The sequence below is a fragment of the Lithobates pipiens genome, unplaced genomic scaffold, assembly GCF_037356315.1.
Source record: "Lithobates pipiens isolate NorthernLeopardFrog02 unplaced genomic scaffold, aLitPip1_a1.2 Scaffold_27, whole genome shotgun sequence".
NCBI classification, from domain to species: domain Eukaryota; kingdom Metazoa; phylum Chordata; class Amphibia; order Anura; family Ranidae; genus Lithobates; species Lithobates pipiens.
In genome coordinates, this window is record NW_027507788.1 from 158,092,931 (window position 1) to 158,116,505 (window position 23,575).

Here is a 23,575-nt window from a genome sequence, read left to right on the forward strand (position 1 = left end):
CGTACAACGTGTACGACGGGGCTATGTAGAGGCCAGTAGCCAATAGCTTTCGTCCTCAAATTTATTCTGAGCATGCGTGGCACTTTGTGCATAGAAATTCTATACACATGATCGGAAAAAGTCAGATCGGATTTTGTTGTCGGAAAATTTTAGGTCCTGCTCTCAAATTTTTTCCGTCAGAAATTCAGACGGAAAAAGACCGCTGGAGCCCACACACAATCGGATTTTCCGACAACTGAATCCGATCGGACTTTTCCCGTTGGAATTTCCGATCACGTGTACGGGGCATTACTCTACTGAAGGACATAGCAGCTCAGACCTAATCAACCGGAAACAACGAGTAACAGATAGATATCTGAAGGACTGTCAAGATGAAGGTTACTATACATACATTTGGCTGTATTAGTCTTATGTGAGTCATGTGCAGCCTACTGGGTGACACCACCATTCACTACTGCAACTTTGCAGGTTACTGTGTCATTGAGGTCACTGAGCTATCAGCACACTGCTGTCTTCATCTGCCCTTAAAAATGTCCCATTCCAACTCCCAGTGCTTGAAACATGTTAGATTGCCAACACTGTGCAATCAAACACTGCAGAACCTGTGTTCTGCAGGTATCTGTGGGAAGATCATATGAAGACAGATTCCTAGTGGTTATACTAGCAGCATTGTTGGATTAGTAATGGGAAAAACAAAGTTGATACAACTCCGTTCTGTTTTCTCTTTTTATTATATTATTTAGGACTGTTTATATGCAATAACACTAAATAAAAATTGAAGACGTGACATGGCGGGCACAGTCACTGACCTGGCGGTGGCAGTGCTCCCTTACTATGTATGAGGTCAGTGACCCCGCAGAGCTGTAACTTGCAGCACCGTTCTTTGCTCTAATGTGGACTGCTGTTTAACCACTTAAGGACCGGAAGATTTTCTCCCTTAACCACTTTCAGACCGGACCATTTTGCTGGTAAATGACCAGAGGTCTTTTTACACTTTGGCACTGCGCTGCTTTAACTGGTAATTGCGCGGTCATGCAATGTTGTACCCAAACAAAATTTGCGTCCTTTTCTTCCCACAAATAGAGCTTTCTTTTGATGGTATTTGATTGCCTCTGCGATTTTTATTTTTTGCGATATAAACGTAAAAAGACCGCAAATTTTGAAAAAAAATGATATTTTCTACTTTTTGTTATTAGAAAAATCCAATAAACTCAATTTTAGTCATACATTTAGGCCAAAATGTATTCAGCCACATGTCTTTGGTAAAAAAAAAGTCAATAATTGTATATTTATTGGTTTGCGCAAAAGTTGTCACATCTACAAACTAAGGTACGTTTTCTGGAATTTACGCAGCTTTTAGTTTACGACTGTCTATCTCATTTCTTGAGGTGCTAAAATGACAGGGCAGTACAAAACCCCACCAAATGACCCCATTTTGGAAAGTAGACCCCCTAAGGAAATTGATAAGAGGCATGTTGAGCCCATTGAATATTTTATTTTTTTGCCTCAAGCGATTGAATAATGACAAAAAAAAAATTTTTTTTTTTTTTTTACACAAAGTTGTCACTAAATGATATATTGCTCACACATGCTATGGGCGTATGTGAAATGACACCCCAAAATAAATTCTGCTGCTTCTCCTGAGTACGGGGATACCACATATGTGGGACTTTTTGGGAGCCTAGCCGCGTACAGGGCCCCGAAAACCAAGCACCGCCTTCAGGCTTTCTAAGGGCGTAAATTTTTGATTTCACGCCTCACTACCTATTACAGTTTTGAAGGCCATAAAATGCCAAGATGGCACAAAACCCCCACAAATGACCCCATTTTAGAAAGTAGACACCCCAAGCTATTTGCTGAGAGGCATGTTGAGTCCATGGAATATTTTATATTTTGCCACAAGTTGCGGGAAAATTACAAACTTTTTTTTTTTTTTTTTTTTTTTCACAAAGTTGTCACTAAATGATATATTGCTCATGCATGCCATGGGCATATGTGAAATGACACCCCAAAATAAATTCTGCTGCTTCTCCTGAGTACGGGGATACCACATATGTGGGACTTTTTGGGAGCCTAGCCGCGTACGGGGCCCCGAAAACCAAGCACCGCCTTCAGGCTTTCTAAGGGCGTAATTTTTTGAGTTCACTTCTCACTACCTATTACAGTTTTGAAGGCCATAAAATGCCAAGATGGCACAAAACCCCCACAAATGACCCCATTTTAGAAAGTAGACACCCCAAGCTATTTGCTGAGAGGCATGTTGAGTCCATGGAATATTTTATATTTTGCCACAAGTTGCGGGAAAATTACAAACTTTTTTTTTTTTTCACAAAGTTGTCACTAAATGATATATTGCTCACGCATGCCATGGGCATATGTGAAATGACACCCCAAAATAAATTCTGCTGCTTCTCCTGAGTACGGGGATACCACATATGTGGGACTTTTTGGGAGCCTAGCCGCGTACGGGGCCCCAAAAACCAAGCACCGCCTTCAGGCTTTCTAAGGGCGTTACAGTTTTGAAGGCCATAAAATGCCAAGATGGCACAAACCCCCCCCCCCAAATGACCCCATTTTAGAAAGTAGACACCCCTAAATTTAGGGGTACACTAGTGAGACTAGGTAATAAATGGCGGGTGCCCTGAAACTATAAAAAAATAACTAACCAACCAGCGTCACCTGTAACAGTTATATGGTGATCACTGGTGAAAGGGTTAACTAGGGGGCAATCAGGGGGCTTTATGCGGTAGTATATGGGGGTCCCTGGCGCTATAAAAAGCTGCGGCGAACCTAAATACCTACCTGCCTAACTAGCGTCACCTGTGACACTAATACAGCGATCAGAAAAACGATCGCTTATTAGGCTGGGTTCACACTGGAGCGATGCGGGAACGCCACGAATGCGCGGCGGGTTCCCGCATCGCATGCCTCCCGGCGGCAGTTCACACTGCCCTATGCGAACTGCTGGGAGTGTCAGTGAAATGTTAATGACACCCCCAGATCAGTTCGCATATCGCAGTGCGATCTGCAAACTTGGATCGCATGGTGTGAACACCCATGCGATCCGATTCTGCTGCGGACCAAAAAAAGGGTCCCGTGCGAGTTTGCGGCGGGTGCGGCGGGTGCGACACGAATTCAGCCATACTATCTGTATAGCTGAACTCGAATCGCACAGAGATCGGATGTGATTTGCACTGCAGTGCGGTGCGAATCACATCCGTTCTCATAAACCGCTGCAATGTGAACCCAGCCTTAGTGACACTGGCGACGGGGGGTGATCACGGGGTTAAACCTTTATTGGGGGGGTTAGGGGGGTACCTTAGAACTAAAGGGGGCTAACCCTAACTGCCCTAACAGTTATTAGTCACAAATGACACCTGCCGGGTGATCAGGGGGTTAAACCTTTATTAGGTAATAAATGGCGGGTGCCCTGAAACTATAAAAAAATAACTAACCAACCAGCGTCACCTGTAACAGTTATATGGTGATCACTGGTGAAAGGGTTAACTAGGGGGCAATCAGGGGGCTTTATGCGGTAGTATATGGGGGTCCCTAGCGCTATAAAAAGCTGCGGCGAACCTAAATACCTACCTGCCTAACTAGCGTCACCTGTGACACTAATACGGCGATCAGAAAAATGATCGCTTATTAGGCTGGGTTCACACTGGAGCGATGCGGAAACGCCGCGAATCCGCGGCGGGTTCCCGCATCGCATGCCTCCCGGCGGCAGTTCACACTGCCCTATGCGAACTGCTGGGAGTGTCAGTGAAATGTTACTGACACCCCCAGATCAGTTCGCATATCGCAGTGCGATCTGCAAACTCGGATCGCATGGTGTGAACACCCATGCGATCCGATTCTGCTGCGGGCCAAAAAAAGGGTCCCGTGCGAATTTGCGGCGGGTGCGGCGGGTGTGGCAGGTGCGGCGGGTGCGGCGAATGGCTGAACTCGAATCGCACAGAGATCGGATGTGATTTGCACTGCAGTGCGGTGCGAATCACATTCGTTCTCATAAACCGCTGCAATGTGAACCCAGCCTTAGTGACACTGGCGACGGGGGGTGATCACGGGGTTAAACCTTTATTGGGGGGGTTAGGGGGGTACATTAGAACTAAAGGGGGCTAACCCTAACTGCCCTAACAGTTATTACAGTCACAAATGACACCAATGCAAAAAAAAAAAAAAAATAAAAAAAAATGACATTGGTGTCACTGTGACTGGGGGGCAGGGGTAATTGGGGGGGTGATCGGGGGGTAAAGGGGGGGTGTGAGTGTGCCTGGCATGTTCTACTGTGTGTGGGATGTGTTGGTGCAACTCACTGATCCGCTCTCCTCCGTGTCGGAACGAAAAATACCGACACGGAGGAGAGAATACATCACTTCCTCTCCTGTGTTTACATTACAGGAGAGGAAGTGATGTCACCGGGGATTTCCATTCGTCGGGAGCGATCGCGAGGGGGTGGCCATGAATGAATGGCCGTCCCCTCGTCCGGGATCGCTCCCGAACGAAAACCGACCGCCGCAGGCACCGGGCGGGGGCCCGATCGGGCCCCCGACCCGCGGGAGGCAAAGCACGTACATGTACGTGCTTATGCCTGCCCGTGCCATTCTGCCGACGTACATCGGCGTGAGGCGGTCGGCAAGTGGTTAAAGAGGAGTTCTGCCGAAAAAAAATAAAAATAAAAGTCAGCAGCTATAAATACTGCAGTTGCTGACTTTTAATATAAGGGCACCTGTTCAGGGTGCCTGCTATGCCCTCACCCGAAGCTAACCCGTCCTTCAGCTCCCGGGTGGAAGCGCCGCCATCTTCAGTAAGGGATTTAGGAAATGAAGCCTTGCGGCTTCACAGCCTGGTTCCCTACTGAGCATGCGCGAGTCGCGCTGCGCATTCTAAATGGTCCCTGCTGTCTTCTGGGACCTGTGTGTCTCCCAGAAGACAGAGGGGGAATGGAGGAGGGGCTGCACATGGCGTAGATCAACGCGGATACTGCAGCGATCTTTTGCCATAAGTAGGAGCAATCACCTGTATTAAAAAGGTATCTTCTTCCCCCTGAAAGGTGGGGAGGAATTCGGACAGCGGAAGTTAAATTTTTGGTTGGAACTCCCCTTTAATGACCAGGCCATTTTTTTGCAATACGGCACTGACAATTGCGTGGTCGTGGGACGCTGTACCCAAAATTGGTGTCCTTTTTTCCCCACAAAAAATGCGCTATAAACAAAGAAAGAGTGACAATTTATGACAATTTATGAATAAAAAGCAATATTTTTTGCTTTTTGCTATAATATGCACAAAAAAAGTAAAAAAAAATGTTCTTCATCAGTTTAGGCAAAGGTAAAAAAAAGAAAATCGCAATAAGCGTATATTGATTGGTTTGCACAAAAGATATAGTGTCTACAAAATAGGGGATAGATTGATGGCATTTTTATTATGATTTTTTTTTTACTAGTAATGGTGGCTATCCGTGCTTTTTAGCGGGACTGCGACATTGCGGCGGACAGATCAGACACCTAACTGACATTTTTGACACTTTTTGGGGAACCAGTGACATTATTACAGCAATCAGTGCTATGACACTGGCAGGGAAGGGGTTAACATCAGGAGCGAAAAAAGGGTTAAATATGTTTCTGATTTATAACTGTATGGGGGATTGTGTGACGGGGGGAAACACACAGATCCGTCTTCCTACTTAGCAAAAAGACAGGATCTTTGTGATCTCTGTTGTCAGACAGAGATTTGCCTTGTTTACTATGGCAGATCCCCATTCTGTCTCTGCAGGGAACAATCGCGGGTGGCTGGTGGACATCTGGTCCACCCCACCTGCTGATTGGCTCCCCCGCTGGCCAGTACAATGCCAGCGATTCATGGGATCGAGCCACATTTTTCGCAGTACATCATCGCCCCATCATGCCATGGGCGGTGACGTCATAAGGGGGCAGGGCCTCCAGATGACGTCACCCCGTGACCCCAACCCATGCCAATATAAGTAGTGGTGCACCTAACATTAGAGCAGGAGAGAGCGTTGAGTCAAAATTGGAAGAAGAACAGAGGAAGAAGACAGCGGACAGAGGGAGATGAACCGAAGAGGGTTAGAAGACATCAGCGGAGAGTAGAGAAGACCCGGAGAGGGGAGAAGAACCAGCAGAGGCAGAAGACATCAGTGGAGAAGGGAGAAGAGCCAGAGAGGGGAGAAGAAATCGTAAGACGCCAGAGCTGCCTTAATAAATTACTTTAAAATCCTGTGTACTGGTTTTTGTTTTTTGACACTTTTTTTTAGGTGAATGGGTAGGGGGTACAATGTACCCGATACTCATTCACATAGGGTGGTGGACCGGGCCCTGGGGCCCTCCTTGCTAAAGGGGACTTCCAGATTCTGATAAGCCCCCCACCCACAGATCCTGACATCCAACGGCCAAGGTGGTCGGGATGAGGCCCTTGTCCCCATCAACATGGGGGCAAGGTGCTTTGGGGTGGGGGGGGTGCAGGGCCTAAAGCAGCCATCCCCCATGTTGAGGGTATGTGGCCTGGTATGGTTCAGGAGGGGAGGCGCACGGCGTGGGGGTTCTCCTTAAAATCTATGCCAGACCGAAGGGTCTGATATGGTCTTGGGGGGGAAACCCATGCCGCTTTTTTTTTTTTTTTGTGTGTTTTTTATTTGACATGGTATTGTCGGGATCAAAATCAGATCCCCGTTCATTGAAGTCGGACGGATGTCGGAATTCAAGTCGGAGGGCAAAGTCGAATCCACAGTCACACGACTGTTGTGTCGTACCAGTGTGAACCCGGCCTCAATGGCATCCCAGACTTAGTCCGTAGGGTTCAATGTTAAGTTGGCCCACCCTATATACAGCTTCAACTCTTCTGGGAAGGCTGTCCACAAGGTTTAGGAGTGTGTCTACGGGAATGTTTGACCATTCTTTCCAGAAGCACATTTGTGAGGTCAGGCACTGATGTTGGATGAGAAGACCTGGCTCACAGCCTCCACTCTGATTTATCCCAAAGGTGTTCTATCGGGTTGAGGTCAGGACTATGTGCAGGTCAGTCAAGTTCCTCCACCCCAAACTCGCTCATCCAGGTCTTTATGGACCTTGCTTTGTGCACTGGTTCAAATCATTTGGTGGAGGGGGATTATGGTGTGGGGTTGTTTATCAGGGGTTGGGCCCCTTAGTTCCAGTGAAGGGAACCCTTAAGGCGTCAGCATACCAAAACATTTTGGACAATTTCAAGCTTCCAACTTTGTGGGAAAAGTTACATAGATACATAGTTAGTTACTCAGTTTAACCTGAGTGAGTGTGGGTGCGTGTCCACAATAGTCACTGTCCCTGCACATTGCATCTCATCAAGATGCCCCTCCATTATATATATATTATTTATTTTTTAAGGTACCCATATAGCACCGTCAATTTACGCAGTGCACCAAACACACATTGGTCCCCACACCCAAGGAGCCCACAATCCAAGGTCCCCAACTCACATTCATATACTAGGGACAATTTTTTGTACAGAAGCCAGTTTGGGGATGGCCCCTTCCTGTTCCAACATGACATTTACTTACTCTATCCAAAATTAAAAAATACGTTTTGCCTTTACTTCTACTTTAAAAGGGTTCTAGGGAGTTGGTTATAGTTAATATACTGTTAATATACAGCTCTATATATTCATCTTGTGGACATATATACCTAAACAAATGTAATCTGCAGACTGCCTGTTACCCTAAATCCATGAGAATTTGAAATTGCTGGGTTATATATAAATGATAGGGGTTACTGGGGTAGGGAGAGACAGACCCTCTTCATGGTAAAGCAGGATATAGCATGGAGGACCCAGAAGAATCTGAGGACAAGCATTGTAGAAGTACATGTTGGTCGGTATAACGACTTGAAGGCTGGGCTGGCCTTTAAGCCCATATATCATCCCCTGTCTTTGCTCCATAAATATAAGTGCTGTGTCTGTATTTCCAGCATGCTTGAATTTCTCTCTGTGGACTTTGAGGCATCTGTACACAAGTGCCTGACCCGTACACTATGGGCCCGTTATCAGATTCTAAGATGATGATGATAGAGGGACGCCTTTTATCACTTAAGCACTTGCACCCTTTTCATGAAAAATTCATATGAAAAATGAAATTGTTTAAATTTTATGTAAAGGCATTTTTTTTTTTTTTTGGAAAGAGTATGGAATGATTAAAAATAAAATGTAATATGATAATATTTTGCTATCATTGGTTCTTCCTTTCCCCTCCCATCAAGATGCCAAGGAAATAACTTTTTTAAAACTTTCCATTTTCATAGCATACCTTAATTTAGACCTAATTACGTCATTACTGGGTCTCTGTGCTTCGCTATGAAATAACTCAGTTATCTCTAACTCCTAATGTTGGTCTGCTAGGAGTAGGTAGGTTTATCCACTTCTAGGGGGGATCAGGGTGGTTTGGGTGCAGTAAGATACAGGAGAGTAGTGAAGGTGTAAGATGAAGAAGGAGGGATGAGAGGAGAGTTGGGGGTCTTGGTCTAGTCTGTGGTTTCCCCTTTTGAGGGGCAGCCAGCACCTGTTCTTTCATATGGAGCCCACCAGCAAATCTGGATTCTGGCTAGAGAGAAGGGACTTGGCATTAGCCACCCATATAGACTGGGTCCGCTATGACAGATGGAGTAAGACTTGGAAAAGCCAATGATGAACATTGAACTGTTGTGTCCAACTTTCCTTTAATTGAAGAAAATGTTAAGGAAGCTTCTCTTCTTATTGTTATGGGAACTCAGGGGAGGGCTATACCTGGGGAGTGGAGACTCTGAGACTGGTTCTGGTCAGGAGAAGGATGCTGGTGTAGTAGAGGAGGGGCCGCTTGTCTGGTGGTACCAAGAAGGGTCATCTCAGTAGTCGCATGCGCCTGATAATCTGAGACCCCCATATCTCATGGTCCCGGGTGTTCACCAGGACTAGGCCTGGAAGTATCGTAAGCTGGGGGGCCCCTCTCGTGAACGTGAGCCAGTGTTTCCCGATTGGGAACCAAAGGTTGAGGAGTGGTGGTTTCATTAATAGGGTCCCAGACCCTCCATTATGTGACATGTGCTGTAGCTAATGTGGCATGAACAGGCTAAGCTAACTGCCACAAGAGGGCGTTACAGGCAAATCACTGGGCCTCTGTGATTCTCTATACAATGCAGGCAGATCATAGCTGATTAGAGGAACCAGCAGGGTGCTGTACACGGCTTCCTGAAAACATCACAGCACCCTGCCTCAGTACTCAAGAGCTCTCAGTCCTGATGTAGGCAGTGGGCTGGCCCTTGGGAGGGTTTATGCAAATATAAAAGGGACTTGATGTGTGGATGTAAGCCTAGAGGAGTAGGCGTTCCTAGGCAGGTTGTATTTGCATGCAGACCCCCATAGGTAACACCCACATGTGATGCTGAGCCTTCCTGATTGATAGAATAGAAGTCCAATGAATGAAACGGGAGGGCAAGGGAAAGCCAGGCTGGGGAGAAAGGAGCTAAATGTTGCTGGATGTCCCCCATATAGGAAATGAGATGTGCTCTATCTGACTTGCTGCAGCTTCTAATTCACATTGTGAGCAGTTTTTGGTATCCTTTACAATCATATCTTCCAACCATTGGTCAAAATCACACTTGCCCATGCATGGCATTGCAATCAATTAGGTTGTTGACTATAGATTGATTATTTCTTTTAGGAGAGATCGATTGGAAACTTTTTTTTTAATTTATCAAAGTGCGTATGGCCACCAAAATAGAATATTGTACAATCAGATTGTATAGTGCAGTGATGGCGAACCTTGGCAACCCAGATGTTTTAGAACTACATTTCTCATGATGCTCATACACTCAGCAGTGTAGTTGAGCATCATGGGAAAGGTAGTTCCAAAACATCTGGGGTGCCAAGGTTCGCCATCACTGGGATAGTGTATGGTCAGCATTAGTAGCCGTTAGATAGTTAAATGCTTTGACATCTTTCAATTTTGGGTGCAGTATACCTTCCAACTTTTTGAGATGGGAACGAGGGACAACTATTAGCAAAAGTATGTAGGCATAGGACAGTGATGGCGAACCTTGGCATCCCAGATGTTTTGGAACTACATTTCCCATGGTGCTCATGCACTTGCAATAAAGTTTAGCATCATGGGAAATGTAGTTCCAAAACATCTGGGGTGCCAAGGTTCGCCATCACTGGCATAGGACATTTGGGGGCTCGTCCGGGATTCCCTGCATGGTTGGTCCTAGCAAGCGGTGTGATGAGCCAAGAGATGAAGAACAAATGTACTCAGTAGGCGCTTGGGGTCAGAAGCAAGGTAGCCGACTGCAGTTGTGTACGGTGGTGAAGATACCTGGAAGTGAATGAACCAAAAGGGAAGTGCGGCAGCTGGTGAAGAAGGCGGTGTCAGAGCAAGGGGTCTATCTCAATAATATGAAAAACGAGTTCAGCCTAGGTTGCACCTGTGCCATTTTTTTTTTTTACCACCACTAGTCCTTTATACTGACATTTGAAATTTATAAACGCAGCAATTTAGAATTTGGATGAAAGGTTTAGCACTGGGAAGCACTTTTTGAAAGATATATATTGCATTTTATATACACTATATTACCAAAAGTATTGGGACACCGGCCTTTACACACACAGGAAATTTAATGGCACCCCAGTCTTAGTCCATAGGGTTCAATATTGAGTTGGCCCAACCTTTGCAGCTATAACAGCTTCAAATCTTCTGCGAAGGCTGTCTACTAGGTTTAGGAGTGTGTCTATGGGAATGTTTGACCATTCTTCAATAAGTGCATTTGTGAGGTCAGGCACTGATGTTGGATGAGAAGGCCTGGCTCTCAGTCTCCCCTCTAATTTATCCCAAAGGTGTTCTGTTGGGTTGAGGACAGGATTCTGTGCAGGCCAGTCAAGTTCCTCCATCCCAAACTCGCTCAATCCATGTTTTTATGAACCTTGTTTTGTGTACTGGTTCAAATCATTTGGTGGAGGTGGGATTATGGTGTGGGGTTGTTTTTCAGGGGTTGGGCTTGGCCCCTTAGTTCCAGTGAAGGGAACTCTTGAAGTGTTTGTGAATATATACAAATCACTGCCAGTCCCTCTAGGCATAGCACACTTTATATGTCTTTTATAAAAACGAAGCATGTAAACACCTTTTTAGAGTGATCTTCAGGCCGGTCACGGGACATGCGGCCACTTTATATCTCAAATATATGGCTTCTGTAGGAGGAGCCAAGATCTCTTCTGATGTCAGCTGGGGAGGTCACATGACCATTCAGCTCCTCCTGCAGTAGCCCTGGAAACTGGCCGAGAGTCATGTAACAGAGACACAGAACATGGATCTGACAGGCAGAGAGGGAGGGGGTGAGGGGTAGAGAGGAGAGCTGCAGATGACGGAGGGAAGTACGCTGAGCACGGTGGTCAGGGATCAGAAGCCCTGATTATCGTGGTTAGCGCAGAGAGGGGGATACAGAAAGTGGCAGGATCAGCCAAGTTTAGACAGGGGCAGATTACACAGCACAAGCACTGTGCTGCCTCATCTGCTTTAAGGGACCAGGATCTCTATTATTATTTTTTGGGGTTAACAAACACTTTAAGGCATCAGCATACCAAGCCATTTTGTACAATTTCATGCTCCCAGCTTTGTGGGAACAGTTTGGGGATGGCCCCTTCCTGTTCCAACATGATGGTGCCAGACATCCCAAGTTTCCTGCGAGGTGCAGGAGTCTCCCGCATTTCTGCAGCGGCTCATGCACACCCTTAAGTGCCTCCCGATATACCGGGAATGATAGTTGAGGCGGGGAACAGCTTTGAGCAATGATCTCCCTGTATAGATTTTTAGCTGACAGCCGCTTCTCCTTCTCTCCTTCCCGTGACTGTCAGCTAAAAATCTATACAGGGAGATCGGTGTTCACAGCTGTCCCTCCCGCCGCACCAATCATTTCCTGCTGTTTCCTGTGTGCTCCTCCCCTAACCTTCCCCCCCCCCCTTTTTCTCCTCCACCCCCTCTGTGTCCTCCCACCCCCCCACCCCCCGCTCCCTGTCCTGTTCATCCACCCCCCCCCCCTCCGCCCCCACCCACATCCGGCTTCCCTCCTCTCCTCTCCCGCCGGCTGAGGAGGATCTGTCAGGATGGAGAGCGGAGGAAGGGGCTGGGTAAATATGTGATTTACTGACCCCTTCCTTGTCTGAATTGGACACAGTGAGCGAGATCGCTCCTATGTCCAGTGATAACTGAGCAGAGGAGTAAACTGTGTGTTACTCTGCTCAGTTTATGAATGAACAGGAGCCTCTGTCTCATCTTTATACATCTTCAGTGCTGAGAAAGGGACTGGGGAATCTGTGTCCTCAGTCCCTTTCTCTGTCTCAAAGACAAGATGTCAGGGGTCTGTTTAGCCCCCTGGTATCTCATCAAAGCCCCCAAAATTATGAAAAAAATGAATTGTAAAAAAATTCTAAAAAATAAAAGTGTAAAAAAAATGTATAAAATAAAAACTACTGACACCACTCCCCCCTGCCCTTCCAACACTGTCCACTGCCCCCCCCCCCCCCCCCCCAAAAAAAAAAAAGAATTGTGAAAAAAATGAAAAACAAATTAAATTGTAAAAAAAAAATGTAAAAAGTAAAAAATTACTGACAACATCCACTGCCACATACCCCCCCCCCCTCCAGGAGCACTGTGAAAAACTTGGGCGGGGGGTATGCGGACGCGGAGTGCCACCTCCCAGAAATTAGTTTTTGCAGGTTGGGATGTCTGCTGCGTACCAGTGCACAAAGCAAGGTCCATAAAGACATGGATGAGCGAGTTTGTGGGGGAGGAACTTGACTGGCCTGCACAGAGTGCTGACCTCAACACAATAGAACACCTTTGGGATGAATAAGAGTGGAGACTGCGAGCCAGACCTTCTCATCCAATATCAGCACCTGACCTCATCTGCGCTTCTGGAAGAATGGTCAAACATTCCCATAGACACACTCCTAAACCTTGTAGACAACCTTCCCAGAAGAGTTGATGCTGTTAAGCCCCATACACACTATCAGATTTTCTGCTGGTTTTTGTCTTCAGATTTATAGCTGCAAAGGGTGGCCAACTCAATATTGAAGCCTATGGATGCATTTAAAGTTCATTTGTGTGTAAAGGCAGGTGTCCCAATAGTTTTTACAATATAGTGTACAGCTATAGCTATAGCTTGGACCAAAGTGAGGAGGAAAGAGGGACTTTGTTCCAAATCAGGGACAGTCCCTTGAAATCAGGGACAGTAGGGAGCTATGGTTCAGTGTCCCTTTAAATAGTTAAATAGCATAACATAAGGATCAGGATCATCACATTCCTCATCTGGCTTCTAAATACAGATAAAAATCTGCTGTGTATGTGGGGGACAGAGGACAATATGGCCTCTTCTCCGATCAGAGACCCGCGCCTGGATCCAACCACAGAGCAGCTTAGCTCTCCCGCAGTTACTCATTCACTCCGATCACCTCTAATCTGTTACATCAGAGGCGACAACATCTGGACCCCTCCCCCGCACAGGACGAGGCCGGGATCAGTCATCTTCACCATTTTTTTAGGACAAATTTTATACTGTCATGGCGTATCTCCCTGCGTCATTTATACTGGAACATGCTAGCTTTATCAACATCGACACAACGTACAAATGACATTTTCGGAAGATATTTCTTTTAGCAGCAATTCGCCGTTATGTGTCAATTACACAAAACAAGAAAACACGAACCGATCGATGTATCGATGATGGACCCTGACATCTAACGGTCTCCTTGTTTTTTTTTTTAGATTGTAAGCTCTAAGGAGAAGGGCCCTCTGATTCCTACTGTATTAAAGTGTATTGTACTTGTACTGCCTCCAAGTTGTAAAGCGCTACGTAAACTGTTGGTACTGTATAAATCCTGCATAATAATAATAATTATTATGTTTATTATTAATGTCAATTATTTATTATTTTTATTATTATTATTTTGTAAATATGTAATAAAACTAATAAAAAAATAATTCAGATTTAAATTGTACAAATTTACAGCATCAAATGACAGTTGTAAATTTTGCATCAAAGTATCGTTGGCGGCAAATCAACAAAATAAAAAATAAGTTCATAAGAATAATAAAAATTGATGTCAAATGTTAGAGGCTCGTTTAGATCCTTTCATTTTTTTTTTTGTAGGGCTAGGCTCACCATCCACATCACAATCTCATGGTAAAATCACCTTTAGATCTATCAACAAGTAGGTAGTGCAAGTGCCTGCTTAATTGGATAATAATTGATTGGATAGGTAAAGCTGGCCATACACCTATAGATTATCTGCAGATTTTCTATGGTTAGATGGAAAAAGTGGGAGATTCCTCCATCCACACAGTTTAGCGAACATGGAGAAATCTGTTGCACTTTTTCCATCTAACCATAGAAAATCTGCAGATAATCTATAGGTGTATGGCCAGCTTTAGGTAGGTCCTCATAATAAATAGTTTCGGTAAATCTAAAGTTTATTGTTCAATCAGAGCCTAAAGCTGACTATACATTCTATAATCTGATTGCATAATCTGCTTTAGATCTACCAACAGTTATGCAATACAAGGGCCTGCCTGATTGGAAATTCCGACGGGAAAAGTCAGATCGGATTATGTTGTCGGAAAATCCGATCGTGTGTGGGCTTTAGCGGGCTTTTTGAGAGCAGGGCCTAAAATTTTCCCACAACAAAATCCGATCTGACTTTTTCCGATCGTGTGTATAGAATTCCGACGCACAAAGTGCCACGCATGCTCAGAATAAATTTGGGGATGAAAGCTATTGGCTACTGGCCTCTACATAGTCCCGTCGTACGTTTCGTACGTCACCTCGTTCAGAACGATCGGATTTTCCGACAACTGTGTGTATGCAAGACTAGTTTCAGACAAAATCCGTCGGAATCTGTCGGAAAAAATCAGACGGATTTTGTGGTCGGAATGTCCGACCGTGTGTACAGAGCATTAGAGTGTTTAGTGTGCTAGGGGACTATAGGGGGCGCTACATCCTTCTCACCTGCTGCAGTAAAGTGTTATAAAGATAAGGAGCCTTTGAAAAACGTAGAAAATATTCTCCAGTTGTGGGGGAGGAGCCAGGAGAAAACGAGTTCTTTTAATAGGTGGAGTTCCTCTTTAATTTTTTCCCATATATTACTTTTATACTACTTCTCACTGTTACTCTGTATTGCTGCTACATAATCATTGTAACATTGTAAAAGTAAGCCTTATAAATGTTTATATAATTGGAAATCTCAATAAACACAATGAAAAGGCAGGTGCAAGGTTCTGCGTTGGCGTGCATTACCTAAGTGCGTTGACACGTGTGCTGGACGCAGGTTGACACTCATTTCAGTGCGTTTTTTTTGCTTTAGAATATGCAGTGGACAGAGTTAACAGCCATTGGCTAAGGCTTGCTAGGGCCGGTTCACATCTGTGCGTCACATTTTGGTTGTGTTGCATTTAAAGCGGTAGTATACCGCCATAAAAATAAAAAAAATGTGGGCCCCCTGCAGAGAGCCCCGTCCCTTCAGAGCGCATGCACTGGTTACATCACCAGCTGCATCTCATGTGAATATCTCCTAAACAGTTCAAGTTTAGCCACTTGCCGACCGCCACTGCGGCAGGTCGTTTTGATCCCGCAAATCGCCGTAGGTGTATGTCGGTCTCCTTTGACGGCTTCCGGACCAGCCCCCGCAGTTATACTGCAGCAGGTCGGCTCCCCTGAAAATGCTGTAACTCTATCCCCTATTATGTAGACGCTATAACTTTTGCGCAAGCCAATCCATATACACTTATTGCGATTTTTTTTTTTTTTTAACAAAAATATGTAGAAGAATATATATTGCCCTAAACTGAGGAAAAGATATTTTTTTTTTTTTTAAATTTGGGATTGTTATTATAGCAAAAAGTAAAAGATATTGTGTTTTTATTTTTTTTTTAAATTGTTGCTCTTCTTTTGGTTTATGTGTGCCAAAAAGCGCAGCACCATGCAGTTTGGTGCGGCGTGATTTTTCAGAATGGTGCAGGCATCTTTTTTTGCTAATTTTGCTGTGGCCACAGGTGCTTTTCAAAAACAATCATTCCCAGGGATTTCACTGTAGAAACGGAAAGATCGATCCGCGCTTTATGGTGGCGGTACGCGGCCTGATAGAACTGAGCAATCGATGTCCAGTTTGACAATACAATACAATACAATCTCAACCACACTACCTGCCTGGAGTTTGTATGTTCTCCCTGTGCCTGCGTGGGTTTCCTCCGGGCACTCTGGTTTCCTCCCACACTCTAAAGACATGCAGGTAGGTTAATTGGCTTCTGTCCAAAATTGGCCCTAGTATATGATTGGGGACCTTGGATTGTGGGCTCCTCGAGGGTAGGGACTGATGTGAGTGTGCAATGTACAGGGATAGGGACAATTGTAGACACTCACTCAGGTTGAACTGGATGGACTGGTGTCTTTATTCAACCTTACTATGTAACTATGTAATAATTGGATCAGACATCAATCACATGAGACAAAAAAAGCATGGACGAGCGACAGAGTGGGAGTTATTTACTAAAACTGGAGAGTGCAAAATCTGGTGCGGCTGTGCATGGTATTTGTTGTCAAAGCTTAAATGAAGCTGAAGTTAGAAGCTGATTGGCTCCCAAGCACAGCTGCACCTGATTCTGAGTGCTCCAGTTTTAGTAAATCTCCCCCCATAGTGACAGTTTTGATCGATTGGTCGTGGCTAAAAAAAAAGTGATAGTACGAAATTGATTTAGCCCTGGTTCACATTGATGCAATTTGGTATACGATTTGAAATGTCAAATTTCATGCCATATCGGCGGCAATTGCTGGCAATGTCACCGCTGCCCCAATTCCCAAAGGTAGTTTCTGTAGTGAATCGCAATTGATGCAATCGATGTCTCTGAAATCGCCCCCGAAATCGGGACTGACATGCGGAAATGAAATCGTGCGAGTTCAGCTGAACACGCACGATGTAATTCCCGCAGTCAGTGTGAACCACGGTGGAATTTCATGTCTATACATGTAGAACAATCGAACGTGATACACAAGGGTGTAAAAAGTGCCACCCTGTATGGTTGATGTTTTTCCGCCACAACCGATCAACCCAAAAACCGTCACTATCAGACACTCATTCCTTAGCCACATCATTAATATCTTGCATGATTGATGTAAAGTTTGATCATTTTGTCCAATCGGACATCGATCATTCCAGTTTTATCACGCAGTGTATGGCCACCATCACCAGCATTCATCTGATTTTGTAGCAGAAACAGAAAAAATTCTTGAAGACGAAGTCAGCAACTCAATGTACATAAATGGTTAAACCAACGCAGGACAAAAAGCAAAAGGCCAGCTGGTTATGTAACCAATCCCGTCTTCACATACTGAAAATTTGCGACGGATAATTTCCAGCGAGTTGCGGAATTTTTGCAGGCGATAGAAACCCTCAGGATGGTATAACAAATGAACAAATGATGGGTACATTTGCCCCATAAATTTTTCCAACGTCATTCCCATTTTATAAAACAGCCTATCTTGCGTTTTGCGCATTTCCAGCGCACTGCACCCGATAAATGTGACCTTCGCAGCTTCACAGCCATTGCTAGGGGCCACTCACCATTTCTCCATGGCGACCTTGAGTTCGGCGCAGGGATTTGCCGCCACCGCCGCGCTCCCTTCTTCCACGGTTGGCACTGATGCTTCGCTGGCGCTGTCGGACATGTTGGATGGCGAGGTGTAGCTGGGAAGAGCTGTAAGCGATCGGATGCAGCTGGATCGTTGTGAGTGGATTACGTGTGGGCCCCCCCCTCTTACAGGTCCCTATGTGTGTGTTGCAGGCAGTGGACTGAAAGAATTAGTGTCACTCAGACAGGAGGTACAGTAAAGCCTGCCCATTTCCAGGGAGGGGAGATAAGAGGGCGCAGGGAGGGGGGCGGCTGCAGGGCTCTTCTGTAACTTGGCTTCAGCTCATTCATTTAAAAAAAAAAATGCTGGTTGGGATCACCGATGACCTTTTGGTTTGATAGATCTTCGAGATCCGTGAATTAATCAGTAACAGATCAGTCTGGGACACGCCGAAAGGATTGCACAGTACGTGGTGGTGTCACTGCAAAACTTTCTGTGCAATAAACAAGCAAACAAAACATGTGTCACTGATTAAGCCGGCCATACAGGATACAACCTGATTGGTCGATTTATACTATAATGCCAAAAGTATTGGGACACCTGCCTTTACACACACATCCCGCGTATACGCGATTGGATTTTCCGTCAGGAAATATGTGATGTCAGGCTGTTGGCGGAAAATCTGATCGTTTTTAAGCTCCATCGGACAATTGTTGTCGGGTTTTCCGCAGACAAATGTTAGATGATTTTAAAATTTTCCCGCGGACAAATGTCTGTTGTCGGATTTTCCCAATCGTGTATACACAAGTCCATCGGACAAAAGTACAAACACGCATGCTCAGAAGCAAGGACGAGCCGGAAGTGGTCGGTCTTGCAAACTAGCATTCGTAATGGAGAATTAACATTCGTGACGCGGCAAATTATGAAATGTTGAAATGCAGCGCACAATTCTCTTCTTCTTTAATGGGATAATAATGAAGCTGCTTTGCTGGTGATACTGATGGAGTTATTGCAAACTAATTTTCAAAGGCTTTTATTTTTCTAGTGATATCAAGAATAATATTATTATGCTTTTTTTTTTTTTTTTTTATTTGAGCAAGTTACCACAACACCATTATCCTGTAGTTTTTAAGATTAAAGATACAAGTATGTTGGTGTCCCTTGTCAATTTTACATTGTATTTTTTTAAATGTAACGGCCTACTTCCAATCTGTCATTTGAAGTAAAACACATCGCCAAGTATTATTCTACACAATTTTTTTTATTGTGCATTAAAGAAAGAAAACAAATAAAATTAGACATGCTATCTGCCAATAGAACTTAACCAAAAAGTGCATTCTATGCATCCAAAAATATAGAAAAATAACAAATTAAATCATTATTATTCCACCAAAAAATAATGTCAAATCAAAAACTCCAAGGCCAATAATAAATAACACGTTATCTCCTCAAGTTCCACAACATGGCTGGTTGACAAACGGCCGTTCAGAAACGAACTGAAAAGTACGAATCAACACTCAGCAAACTTCTACTAACACGAAATTAGCAGAAGGAGCCCAAAAGGTGCAGCTAAAGAGCTGAAAAACTACGTAGTACGTCACTACGTTCGTGATTGTTGGCCAACAATTGTGTGCCGTGTGTATGCAAGGCAAGTTTGGGCCAATGCCCTTCGGACAAAACTCCACACTTTTGTTGGCGAACAATCCAATCGTGTGTATGAGGCTTTAGTCCGTAGGGTTAAATATTGAGCTGGCCCACCCTTTGCAGCTATAACAGCTTCAACTCCTCTGGGAAGGCTGTTCACAAGGTTTTGGAGTGTGTCTATGGGAATGTTTGACCATTCTTCCAGAAGCGCATTTGTGAGATCAGGCACTGATGTTGGAAGAGAAGGCCAGTCTCCGCTTGAATTCATCCCAAAGGTGTTCTATCGTGTTGAGGTCAGGACTGTGTGCAGGCCAGTCAGGTTCCTCCACCCCAAACTCGCTCATCCATGTCTTTAAGGACCTTGCTTTGTGCACTGATCCAAATCATTTGGTGGAGGGGGGATTATGGTGTGGGGGGGGGGGGGGGGGTTGTTTTTCAGGGATCGGGCTTGGCTCCTTAGTTACAGTGACGGGAACTCTTAAGGCGTCAGCATACCAAGACATTATGGACAATTTCATGCTCCCAACTTTGTGGGAACAGTTTGGGGGTGGCCCCTTCCTGTTCCAACATGACTGCACACCAGTGCACAAAGCAAGGTCCATAAAGACATGGATGAGCGAGTTTGGGGTGGAGGAACATGACTGGAGTACAGAGTCCTGACCGCAACCCGATAGAACACCTTTGGGATGAATTAGAGCAAGCAAAGACTGTGACCCAGGCCTTGTCATCCACATCGCTTCCTGACCTCACAAATGCGCTTCGGGAAGAATGGTCAAACATTCCCATAGACACACTCCTAAAACTTGTGGACAGTCTCACCAGAAGAGTTGAATCTGTTATAGCTGCAAAGGGTGGGCCACCTCAATATTGAACCCTATGGGCTAAGACTGGGATGCCATTAAAGTTCATGTGCGTGTAAAGGCAAGCGTCCCAATACTTTTGCCAATATAGTGTAGTTGATGTTAGAGCTAAAGGAGATAGTACAATCAGATTGTATAGCATATGGTCAGCCTTGGGGTCACCATACTCATCATAATCTGACCATACAATCTTTGAAAAGTCAACCAAAATAATAAGAGGACCTACCTAATGTAGCCAGTTCAACCAGGCAAGCTTACACTAATAGTTGTTGGTACATCTAAAGGAGATTGTACAATCAGGCTGTAACATGTGTGGTGAGCTGTAAGTCAACAGCATTTTTACTGGTGTGTGCAATCTACTTGCCATGCTCTACTGTCTTTGGTGAAATAGGTTTGGCCCAGCCCAATGGAGCTTTCAGTTTATGTCAACTAAATACATCCCAGGTGCACCAAATCAAAAGGCGCGCAAAGTACAAAGTCATACAGTACATTTTCTTTAGATAGCAGCCACAGTCTGAGTAGAAAACCCGGTGTCTTGCCAGCATACTGCAAAGAAGGGCCCTTGTTCTGCGTTTGGAAGCAGTGGTCTCTCTGCAGAGCTCTGACACACCCTATCCCGAGTCAGAGTTAGAACTCTCCAATCAGCATGGAGCACCTGATTCAGCAAGGGACATATTGTTGAAAAGCCTGTCCCTTGCCAGGATGCTGCAGAGAAAAGTCTTGCTCTCTTTATGGAAGCAATGGTCTCTCTGACGAGATCCAATACACCCCCTGCTGAGTCAGATCTATAGCAAAGTTTAAGCTTGCTGTTGATTGGAGAGCTCTGTTGTGTTGGGCCTCTGCAGAGAGACTACTGAGAGGGCAAGGGTTCTTCTCTGCAGTGTGCTGGCAGGGGACAGGCTTTTCTACTGAGGTTGTGGCTGCTTTCCAAAGAAAACTCTTGTTAGAAGTGTCAGGAAGAGGATATTGGGATACCTACATTATTAAAACAAAGCTCCACCCAAAAGGAGAAGTTCTGCTTGTTTGCACCCTCCTCTGCCACATTTGGATCTTTTTGGGGGGGAGCGGGTACCTGGATTTGACAGGTAGTCATTCCCTCTTCTGGCTCAGATCACTGCAGTCTTCTGGGACACATCACAGGTCCTAGAATTGTACGGGACCATTCACAAGGTGTAGAGCTGCTCGCACATGTGCAGTAGGAAGCTGGCTGTGAAGCCGAAAGGCTTTACTTCCTGTTTCCCTTACTAGAGATGCTTGCTCCTGTACCCAAAGGCGATTGAAGAATCAGGTTGGGTGAGGACAGCACAGGATCTTTGGACAGGTAAGTGTCTTTATATTAAAAGTCAGTATCTACAGTATTTGTAGCTGCTCACTTTTTTTTTGGGGGGGGGGTCTTCAGCTTGGAGCTCCTCTTTAAAGTACATCTTTAAAGTACATCTAAATCCAGAACTTAGTTTTGGGTTAAGTGGGGAAGAGTTGGAACCCCTGTCAGGTTTTTATTGCTGTTTTTGTACACTGTTGGGAGATTCACTCTCTCTATTGTCCTGATAACCATTGTCTCTGGAATGGAAAGTGATGGAAAAATCTAAATAATACTGTTGTCACTAGAACAGGGGGTGTGGGAAATCTTCCAATGGGGACACCTGTCATGGTGACAACTGTCTAGGAAAGGATTTATCTTGCTTGCTATTGTGTTTCCAGGACAGGAAAGCAACAGAAACCTTTAATGGGACACAGACAGAGCTACCCCCCCCCCCCCCCTGAAAAAAGAACCCCCCTCAACTCTATCCAAAACTACAAAAGCAAAAAGTGATGGCTTTAGATGTTTCTTTAATACGCAAAAATTGCCATGTGTCTGCAGCAGATCTTCTTAGAGGGTTCCTAGCAGGCTAGCTTAACAATAGTGAAATAATACGAAGATTGCTAGCTCACCCCTTCTGAAAATGCTAGTTTCCTGGCTGTCTGTGGTTTTAATATGTTCTGAAAAAATGCCCTAAACGAGTATGAGTTAAGTCAGGAAAGTCAAAGTCCATGAATCTAAGTATCTCAAATTCTTTTGATCAGTTTCACAGCCAGGTATCAAGCATTTTCAAACAATTAAATAGCTTCAATGATTTCTACACATGTATTTTACTGCACAAGACCAGTGCCCTCTGCTGGTATTATCTGGTAATGCATGCTTCACTCTGTCCCTCACCTCTATAGACCAACACAGTCGTCCAAATAGAGAAGACATCCATACAGTATGTAGTCATTTACTTACACCCCCAGAAATTAAAGTTTATATAATGCAGTTCCCACCATGTTAGTTCTCATGAATGCAAGTGGAAGACAAGGAGGTTGCTTTACTAAAACTTAAGAGTGCAAAATCTGGTACAGCTTTGCAAGGTAGCCGATCAGCTTCTAACTCCTGCTTGTTCACTTAAGCTTGGACAAAAAGAAACAAAAAAAAAAATGGTAGCTGATTGATTTCTATGCAGAGCGGCATCAGATATTAGTAAATCAGTCCCAATGTATATAGTGTGAAAAAACAAGAGAGAGCAGCCAAGGAGCAGGGATGTGAGACCGAAGGATTCCGGACCTACAAGACAATTCTGCCATAACCCCAGGGGGTCTCCGATAAGATGATACAGGGAGAGGCACATCAAATCATTGTTTAAACTATAATCTTCATATGACAAGACTTGTCCCACATACTCACATACTGTGCATTGAACTTCTTCCTCTTTTTTTTCTTTCTTTCTTTCTTTCTTTCTTTCTTTCTCATAACAAGAAATATCCCTACATACTTTAATCTCTTTCCGCCCAGCCTATAGCAAAATGGACGCCTTTCAGGATAACTGCTGGCGCATGCCTGTGGGGGCATGCAGCGTGGTGATCGGTGGGGTGGCGTGTCAGTCTGACACACCACAACACCAATCTCCGTAAAGAACCTCCAATCACGGCTGATCACAGTGTAAACAGACATTTATCGGCTTTTTCTCACTCGTGTCTGACAGATGCAAGTAAAGGAGAGCCGATTGGCAGCGCTCCTGACAGGGAGGAACGCAGCCCAACCCCCGCGGATGCCTGCACTGGACCACCAGGGATGCCGCCAGGACCACCAATGATGGCCAGCACACATGGATGACCAGGTATGCCCCCCATGGCTACCAGGCCAGGAATGCAACACAGTGCCCTAAAAGATGCCAATCAGTCCCCAGAAATGGGACAAGTCAGTGCCCACTACAAATGCCTGCCAGATGTCTCCTCATCAGTGATGCCCAGTAGTGTCACCCATTAGTGTCCATCAGTGCCACCTATCAGTGCCTATCAGTTCCCACCTATCAGTGCCCATCCATGCCACCTATGAGTGTCACCCATAAGTACCCATCAGTGCAGCCTTTCAGTCCCCATCGGTGCTGCCTATAGGTACCCATCAGTGCCGGCTATGAGTGCCGT

The 23,575-nt window shown here is 45.0% G+C and overlaps 1 long non-coding RNA gene across 1 annotated transcript in view; it reads right to left on the reverse strand.

Annotated features, from left to right (window-relative positions):
* The window catches only part of LOC143934283 (uncharacterized), a 51,733-nt gene extending 33,864 nt beyond the window's left edge, over nt 1-17,869 (reverse strand). The window contains exon 1 of the long non-coding RNA XR_013263242.1: nt 17,623-17,869. This is a non-coding gene — a long non-coding RNA (uncharacterized LOC143934283). The remainder of the gene's footprint in view (nt 1-17,622) is intronic.
* Between the last annotated feature and the right edge of the window lie 5,706 nt (nt 17,870-23,575).